This window comes from Octopus bimaculoides, chromosome 25, assembly GCF_001194135.2.
Source record: "Octopus bimaculoides isolate UCB-OBI-ISO-001 chromosome 25, ASM119413v2, whole genome shotgun sequence".
Lineage (NCBI taxonomy): Eukaryota > Metazoa > Mollusca > Cephalopoda > Octopoda > Octopodidae > Octopus > Octopus bimaculoides.
The window spans coordinates 2997150-3006565 of record NC_069005.1 but is presented as its reverse complement, the minus strand read 5'-3'; the positions used below and the strand labels follow the sequence as shown (position 1 = coordinate 3006565).

General features: G+C 36.2%; 1 protein-coding gene across 1 annotated transcript in view; it reads left to right on the top strand.

Moving 5' to 3' along the window:
• The window catches only part of LOC106875585 (uncharacterized), a 257209-nt gene that overhangs the window by 175906 nt on the left and 71887 nt on the right, over window positions 1-9416 (top strand). The gene's annotated exons all lie outside the window — the stretch shown is intronic.

Genomic DNA, 9416 nt, shown 5'->3' with positions numbered 1-9416 from the left:
ATATATATATATATATATATATATACACGCACGTTCATATGTATGCACACACTTATGTATGACTTCACAAACACTGAATAAGATTCGAATGACGTAAATGAAGCGACTCTAGATCAAATCTTTATCGCTATGTTTTATTTAACGTATATTTATCATTGAGAAACGGAAGCTGTAGCTTTCCCTGTCCGGTGAAAATTCTTCAGTCGTATTGTTATATTAACTAATATACTTGAGAGCTTGGCAAAAAGATCGGCCCGGATGTCTAGCTGCAAATTGTATAGTTTATGCTTACCACTATATTAGGATCTTTCCCGGACGAAATGCTGCTAAATCTAGTTAATGTACAATATACATACGTTTCGTAAGTTACACAGATGGAGAGCTGTTTTTATTGTATAATTCGAAGTAATTTTTCTGTTACAAACATGTTCACACACTATATCTCTATACACCACACCAGGAGATGTATCGCGCATGTTGCATTTGAAGAAATATGTAATCGTTGAGTCAATACACAGGGAGACTCAGCTTGGCGTAGTGAGTTTTAAAATGGTTGCATCTTTGATGTACAGCATCAATCTTCCGACAAGCTTTGCTTCAGTTTTCTTCCGAGAGTGTAAGAAATTATACTTGTACAATATGAAGTACCGTTGAATTGAGCTCGGTACCTCGTAGTTGTGAGGCGAACTCTTTAACATTCGGCCAAACTGCGATTACCGTTCTTATATATCAACAGCAATAAAAAAATAATCTAAATGAGAAATGGTGTATTTGAACCTACAAATCTATAACAAGTTAGTTTGGCGCGTTGGCCCCGTGGCTATTTCGAGGACGCTTAACGCAATGCAAAGAAGGAAAATATATTCATTGGTGAACTTAAGTGGAAACAATGAGAAAATGGAGTTGACCGTCAAGAGGATTTAATAGTCAGTCTTTTACAAAATACAATCTGTCCTGGATCTTGCTAAATCGTTATTAGATCCGCCATTTGCAATTACAAAGACCACATGGCGCATCGGAGTGATAACGGAGGAAAAAAAGAGGTGGGATACATAGGAAGCGGGGTTAACAGTGTGAGTGGCAAATGGCTTTTGGTGTGTGAGAAATGAGAGACGTTATGTGAGAGAAAATGAACAACAGATATACGAAAAGAAAATGAGGAAACAAAAAAAAACTATTAAAGCAATTTTGAATATACAAATATAACAAATAAATAAATAGAGTAGTTATAAATACGGTGCTAGATATTACAATGTAGATCATTGTTTGTTTATTATAATTTCACGAATCAACCAAGCAATTATGCATTACATAAGAATTTGTTACTTTTTATGTTTATCTTTTATTACAGCAAAACATTCAAGCATACAAACTGGTGGGGGAAAAATTAGAAGAAACAAATAGACGTAAAAAACAAGAACATTTAAATCGTGCGAGATACAATAAAATAAATAGAATGTGTGTGATTAAACGAGATTGCTTGTAGTACTTCTAGTACTACTATTTGTGTTGTTGTTGTTGTTGTTGTTGTTGTTGTTGTTGTTCGTGGTGGTGGTGGTGGTGGTGGTGGTGGTGTGTGGTGATGGGAGTCTGTTTGTGTTCTTGTTGTTTGCGGTAATGGGGATGGTTGTGATAGGGTGTTGTATTGGCGTCCAAGAGAAATTAAATGAGTGCGAGGTGAGTGGTTGTCAATGAATAAAATTCTGATGGTATATGATATTCAAGATTAATTTAATGTTACGAGTGGATATGTGTGTTTGTGTGTGTGTGTGTTTGTGTGTGTGTGTGTGTTTGTGTGTGTGTGTGTGTGTGTGTGTGTGTGTTATATGCGCATCTACGTTATGTATCAATGTATGCATGAAAATTTGCTGGCTTTGCGTAAAAGAAAATACAGGAGGATCAGTTAATTATGATTTTATACTACATATTACCCCTCTCAGATTCACAGACTTATATCAATGGCCCTTCAGGTTTTCGAAGTCCTTTCAAACAACTTGGAAATTTGAGTCACCAACCTGGCCTTTCATGATCCCCTTAAACTCAGAAGCATTTCAGCACCACTTCGTTTGTATGTGTATATATATATTGGGTTGGCAAGAAAGTAATTTCGTTTTTCGTAAATGAATAGAGTTACGATTTTTTGAATGACTTTTATCAAATGTTGTGATTTTTTTCCTTTTGATATTTGTTAGCCGGTACTCTTAGCATTCATTAGAAGCAAATTGCGCGTGACTTTCTTTAGAGCTGTTAGTTCAGTGTGAGTTTTAACATGAAATACAAAAACGAACATTTTCGCCATATTTTGCTTTTTTATTTCCGTAAACGCAACGACGCTTCTTAGGCGCACAAAGAGTTATGTGAAGTTTATGGTGCTTAAGAGATCGCACTTGTCAGAAGTGATTTTAAAAATTCAGTTCTAGAGATTTTTCAGTCAAAGATGACCAACGTTCTGGTTGGCCTACTGAAGTTGATGGTAACAGAATCAAAGCCATAATTGAAACTGATTGTCATATAACTGTGCAAGAGATTGCAGAGCGGTTAAATACATGAAACACAACAATTGAAAATCATTTAAAATGTCTCGGACTCGTGAAGAAGCTCCATATTTGGGTTCTACATGAATTGAAAGAGATTCACTTAATACAACGAATCAACATTTGCGATATGCATCTTAAACGCAATGAAATCGACCTTTTTATCAAACGAATCATCACTGGTAAATGAAAATGCATTGTCTCCAACAACATCAATCGAAATCCTTGATGGTCCAATCGTAGTGAGCCAGCACAAGCAGCATCAAAAGCTGCATTGCATTAAAAAAAGGTTATGCTGTCCATTCGCTGGGATTACAAAGGTGTTGTGTATTTTGAGTTGCTTCCGAGGAACCAAACGATCAATTCAGATGTTTACTGTCAACAACTAATGAAACTGGGAGAAGCAATAAAATAACGGCCAAAACGTAAAGGAATCGAGCTCTACCTTGACAACGTTATATCAGACACGTCTTCGCTAACGCGTGAAAATATTATCGGAGCTTGATTGGGAAGTGATATTACATCCACGATATAGACGCCACCTTGCACCATCAGATTACCATATATTAAGAAGTTTGAAAAATTCTTTGAATAAACATAGATATAGATATATTCACACATATACATATGTATATATATGCGTGTGATTTTGTCTGTTTGGCCGCCCATGAACCTCACCACCACCGCCACCACCACTGTTTGAAAGTGTGTTTAAGTCCCTGTAAATTAGCAGTTCGGCAAGAGAGATCGCTAGAATAAGTATCAGACTGTAAAGCATGTTGTAAGGGTCGATTCTTTCGAGTAAAATTTTTGAAGGCAGTGGCCCCAGCATGGCAACAATCTAACGACTGGAAAAATAACGACAAAATATATACATGGATATAGATAGATAGATAGATAGATAGATAGATAGATAGATAGATAGATAGATAGATAGATAGATAGATAGATAGATATAGATATATATGTGGAGACAGGGAGAGAGAGAGATGAGTGAGAGGGAGAGACAAATGGAAATCATAAGACAAAGAACTGAGAAATAATCGATTGATCAATATTCCAAGAAGCTATCTACCGTTCGTCGCCGTTCTAAGAGAATCGAATACTCTACAGCCCCCACCCACCGCCTAACATCATAACACAATTACTAACACCACTAACGCCATTGTTGCAGATTCTACCATTGTTGCTGTTGCTGCTACTGCTGCTGCTACTACTATTACTACACTTTCTGTTGTTGCTGATGCTGCTAGTACCACTATTAAGACCATTACTTGTACTATTAGTGAAGCTTTTACTACTACTACTACTACTACTACTACTACTACTACTACTACTACTACTACTACTACTGCTTCTGCTACTACTACTACTACTACTACTACTACTACTACTACTACTACTACTGCTATTACTACTACTACTACTACCACATCTGGAACTGAAGCTCTGCTACTGCTTCCGCTACAACAACAAGCAATGCTACTACTACTACTACTACTACTACTGCTATTACTACTACTACTACCACATCTGCAACTGAAGCTCTGCTACTGCTTCCGCTACAACAACAAGCAATGCTACTACTACTACTACTACTAGCACATCTGGAACTGAAGCTCTGCTACCGCTTCCGCTACAACAACAAGCAATGCTACTACTACTACTACTACTACTACTACTACTACTGCTATTACTACTACTACTACCACATCTGGAACTGAAGCTCTGCTACTGCTTCCGCTACAGCAACAAGCAATGCTACTGCTACTACTAAGTGTACTAATGGTACTAATACAGCAACCACTACAGGTACAGGCACTGAAATTTGGGAGGAGGAGGACGGGGCTGTCGATTGTGTCACCCCTGTATTTAAGTGGTAGTTATTTTATCGACTCCGAAAAGATGAAATGTGAGTCGGCCTCGGTAGAATTTGAACTCAGGACGTATGGATGAACGAAATACCACTAACCATTTTGCCAGGCGTGCTAACGATTTTGCTAGCTTGCTGAGTTAACCGCCGATACTACTACTACTACTACTACTACTACTACTACTACTAATAATAATAATAATAATAATAATAATAATAATAATAATAATAATAATAATAATAATAATAATAATAATCCTTACATTTACTAGAAGGCATCAGTATCAGAAGCCATCAAGTGGAATATAGAGGAAATTGTAATAGAGTGCTCAGTAGAACTCTTAAAAGAGGTTTGCCTCCTTGGCACGGCCAGAATAATCTGGATATTATTAGGTAGTTGAAAAGAAAGAATAGCATGGTACCGTGGGCTGCAAGTAGTAAGCCCGTTACGCATGCAAGGCTCCAAGAGTTTCAACAAATCCTGTGATAAAGAGAAAATAATAATAATAATAACAATATTGGTTTCAAACTTTGAGACAAGGGCGGCATTTTCGGGCAGAGGGTAAGTCGATTACTTCACCCTCACTGCCCGACTGATACTTATAGTCTATCGACCCCGGAAGTGGGGTGGCGGAAGGTAATATCGAGCTCGGCGGAATATCACCTCGAATGTGAAGACGGGCATTTTTCCCAGCGTGTTGCCAATTCTTTTCTACTCCAGGAACAAGGCCCGAAATTTGGGGGAAAGAGGCCAGTCGATTATATCGACCCCAGTACGAAACTTGCGCTTAATTCATCAACCCTCTAAGGATTATCGACCCCAAAGTGGACATCAGCAGTCACGTTAAAGATTTTGCCACCTCAGTGTCTTAATGATAACAATAACATAAATTCCAAATTTTTGAACAAGGCCAGCAATTGGAGGGGAGGGGTTAAGTCAATTACATCGACCCCATCACTCGACTGCTACTTATTATATGGAGACTGAAAGGAAGAAAGACAAATTCGACATCTGCGGACGAAATGCCGCTGAGCATTACGTCCGTTGTGCTAACGATTCTGCCAGCTCGCCGCGTTAATAATAACAATACTATTAGCTATTGTAATCGCAAAAATAATAACAACAACAACAACAACATCATGGCTACCGGTGTTTTATATCTTTTATTGGTTTTCATCGAGCTGAATACGTTTAATTTTCTTTTTGTTTGGCGGGTCTTGTTGCATAAAATATTCTTCCCTATTTCTCTCTCCAGTCTTTGTAAATATTTTATTGTTGCTTAATGGACCATGCAGAAACCTGGAAACCATGGAAATGTTTATGATTTCATTCTTCTCTCTTTTTCCTTTTTTTTTTTTTTACTCTGCAGACATTTGTCCCATTGCAGACAGTTCGATATTGCCATTTAATAAAGTACACCACTTGATAGATGCAATACCAAACCCAAACGCTTTTATGCAGAGGCATGCATTTATGACCGCTCTTGCTCTCACTCTCTTTCTCTCACTTTCTCTCTCTCTGTATATATATATATATATATATATATATAAGAAAATTAGGACAAGGGAGAAAATAATAAAATAATTTTATCATGAAGAACATTTTAGTACCGGTTTCAGTCTTTGCGACTTTTTCAACTTAGAGTAAAGCATGAAAAACAATTAAATTATAGAAAAATTAAATGAAATTTTTTTTTAATATTTTCCATAGTCTTCAAATGACTGGGACATTTTCCGTTTTCCTGTTTGTCTGTCTCTCTCTCGCTCTCTCTCTCTCTCTCTCTCCGTCTCTCTCTATCTCTCTCTCTCTCTCTCTCTCTCTCTAACGTTTACTTCTGCGAAGGCTCAGCCTTCTACATACACACACACACACACACACACACATACACACACGTACACCTATATATATATGAGTTTTACTCTTATACTTGTTTCATTTATTGGACTGCGGCCATGTTGGGGCACCAGCTTGAAATATTTTTGTTGAATACAAAAACCTACGCAGTGTTTATTCGTTTCACGTCTGACATTTATTTTATTGGTCTTATTATTTTTTTACGTTTATTTTATCGGTCTTATTATTTTTTTACGTCAGCGCTAAATTACGACCTCATTTATCATGCTTGGCAATAAAAAGCACATGACCCATCGATAATGTTCACGTTAGAAAATCTCTGCACCCAAGGGATAGATATTTTATCTTCTTAACAAAAGTGTGACGCATTATCTATTGTAATTTAAATATATAGGGTTGGCCAAAAGTCAGCAGACAGGAAATCAAAGTTCCATGAATACTTAATATTCAATTTAATTTATTCTTTCGAATTATGATTGTTTAATAATTGAATATTGTGAGTTAAAATCACCATTTTGTCTATTTTTTAGCGAAGTCTTATATGAAATAATTTTTTGTGTTAATCTTGGAATTAAATGGGTTTTGATTTGCTTTCACGTGACTTTTGGACAACAGTGTACTTTATTCAAAGTCTACATAGTTCTGTACATAACTTTAATCTACAACCGGTAATGAGGCCCTAGTCTGGGAGCTGCTGAGTGTTGCAGTGTTCTACACTAGGCACAAGGCCCGAAACGTTTGGGGAGGGGCCAGTTGATTAGATCGACATCAAAAGTGACCGATGGTGACAGCATCTATTCATACGTTTGCTGACGAAACTTTCATCAGAGTCAAAACAAAGACGAAGAATATGAAATTGTAATATTGGTTCCATTGTTCGCTCTCTTCCGTAATTGCATGCAAATATCTATACATGGTCTCCATATTTGTCTAACTAGATACTAATGCACTAATTTCAAATGCAGCAAAGATTAATTATATTAATTAATTAAGTGTTAATAATTAATAAAGGAATAATTTTTAGTCAGCGAAACAATAACTTCAATATTAATAATGTTACTATTATCACAAATTATAATCTTCAATATGGGCAGAGAGTCACACAAATTTAATGTGTATGCAAATATTTTATTAAATAGCCTGCAGGAAGTGAATGATACAAATTTCATTAACCTTGTGGTGCAGTATTACAAAGTCATTCCGAACATATTCTCAACTCGAATAATAATAACAATAATAATAATAATAAAAATAATAATAATAATAATAATAAAAATAATAATAATAATAATAATAATAATAATAATAATAATAATAATAATAATAATAATGATAATAATAATAATGATAATAATACCGCTAAGCATTTCGCCCGCCGGCGTGCCAACGTTTCTGCCAGCTCGCCGCATTTAAACCTTAACTAAATGTTGATGTTGCTCTGTTGGACGTCTTCTGGTAGAGGCCTTTAGGATAAATAATTTACTGCTTATGAAAACGATGGAGGCGCTGGGCTTAGTGGTTAGGGTGTCAGCATCATGATCGTAATATTGTGGTTTCGATTCTTGGACCGGGTGACGCGTTGTGTTCTTGACCAAAACACTTCATTTCACGTTCCTCCAGTCCACTCAGCTAGCAAAAAGGAGTAACGCTGCGATGGAGTGGCGTCCCGTCCAGCGGGGGAACACATACGCGATAGAAACCGGGAAACCGGGCCCATGAGCCTGGCTAGGCTTTAAAAGAGCGCATTTATTTATTTTAATAAAAACGATATCCAATTATCGATATGTTAACAACTACAAAAGCTATGAAAACAACTACAAAAGATATGACTGGGACGTTGTTTCCAAAACAAAATAATACTACAGAGTGACATGAATTTATTTGTAAAACTAGATAGAGAAAAATGTAGTAAAAACATCAGTATTGATATGAATTCACTTCCTTGACGTGCTAGAGATAGCAGTCAAATATAATTCATATCTCAACGTGCAGTCTTATAAACGAATGACATGTCGGCTATATGATGAATTAATAAGCGATATTATTTGGAAAAAATATTTAAACATGTTGAACATAGCAGAAAGGCCTTTGATTATACTTGGAGAAATCTAATCGATACGGTTCTGATCTGCAGTTCAATAACGACATCGGTAAAAGTAAAACACGCAATAGAAGCGGGGAAAAAAACAAAACAAATAGTAATAAATAAATGACAAGAAAATCTACACCTTCATAACAAAAACAAAAACAAAATCAATTAGCATCATCATCATCATCATCATCGTTGTCGTCATCATCACCTTCTTCTTCGTTTATCATTACCCTCTTCAACATCATCATCGTCATCGTCATCATCATCATCATCGTCATCATCATCGTCATCATCATCATCGTCATCATCATCATCGTCATCATCATCATCGTCATCATCATCAAAACAAGCAAAAGAAGAGATATTAATATCAAAGAATAAAAAGGAATTCTGACGATAATCGATAACAATATTATTTAAATAGAATTCTTGAAGAGAAAAATCCCCCCCCCAAAAAAAAAACTTACATTACTTGGAACCAAGAATAAAAATAAGAAATCGGAAACGTATCAAGACATGGTTACACATATATGCACAAATATTACAGATATAATATTTTAAAGAAGAAAAAAGAAAGCCTAAAATCAAAAGATCTGCTGTACAAAGAAACGATTCCTTTAGGGTAAAGACGCGCCAACAGTCTGAAAACAATGCACCATTTTTAGTGTAGAATTTCGCATTGTTTTTTCCTGATAGATTTGTCTGGAATTTTCCATCATGGATAAATATTTGTCACTAGTTAACTTCCCTCGAAGCATGTTCGTTCAATGATCGTAGATTGTATATTCTAACAAACAATACATGCGTGTGCTTCTCTGTGTGTGTTTGTGTTTGTGTGCGTGTATGTGCGTGTGTGTGCGTGCGCTTGCATGTGTATGTATGGGTGTGTATATATGTACATATGTGTGCGCAGGCGTGAAATACATTTAGAGATGTCTACTTCCGTCTATTTACGTGTCTACTTATATATCAGTATATCTAGCTATCGATTTCTATCTCTCTCTCTTTCTCTCTCTCTCTCTCTCTCTCTCTCTCTCTCTCTCTCTCTCTCTCTCTCTCTCT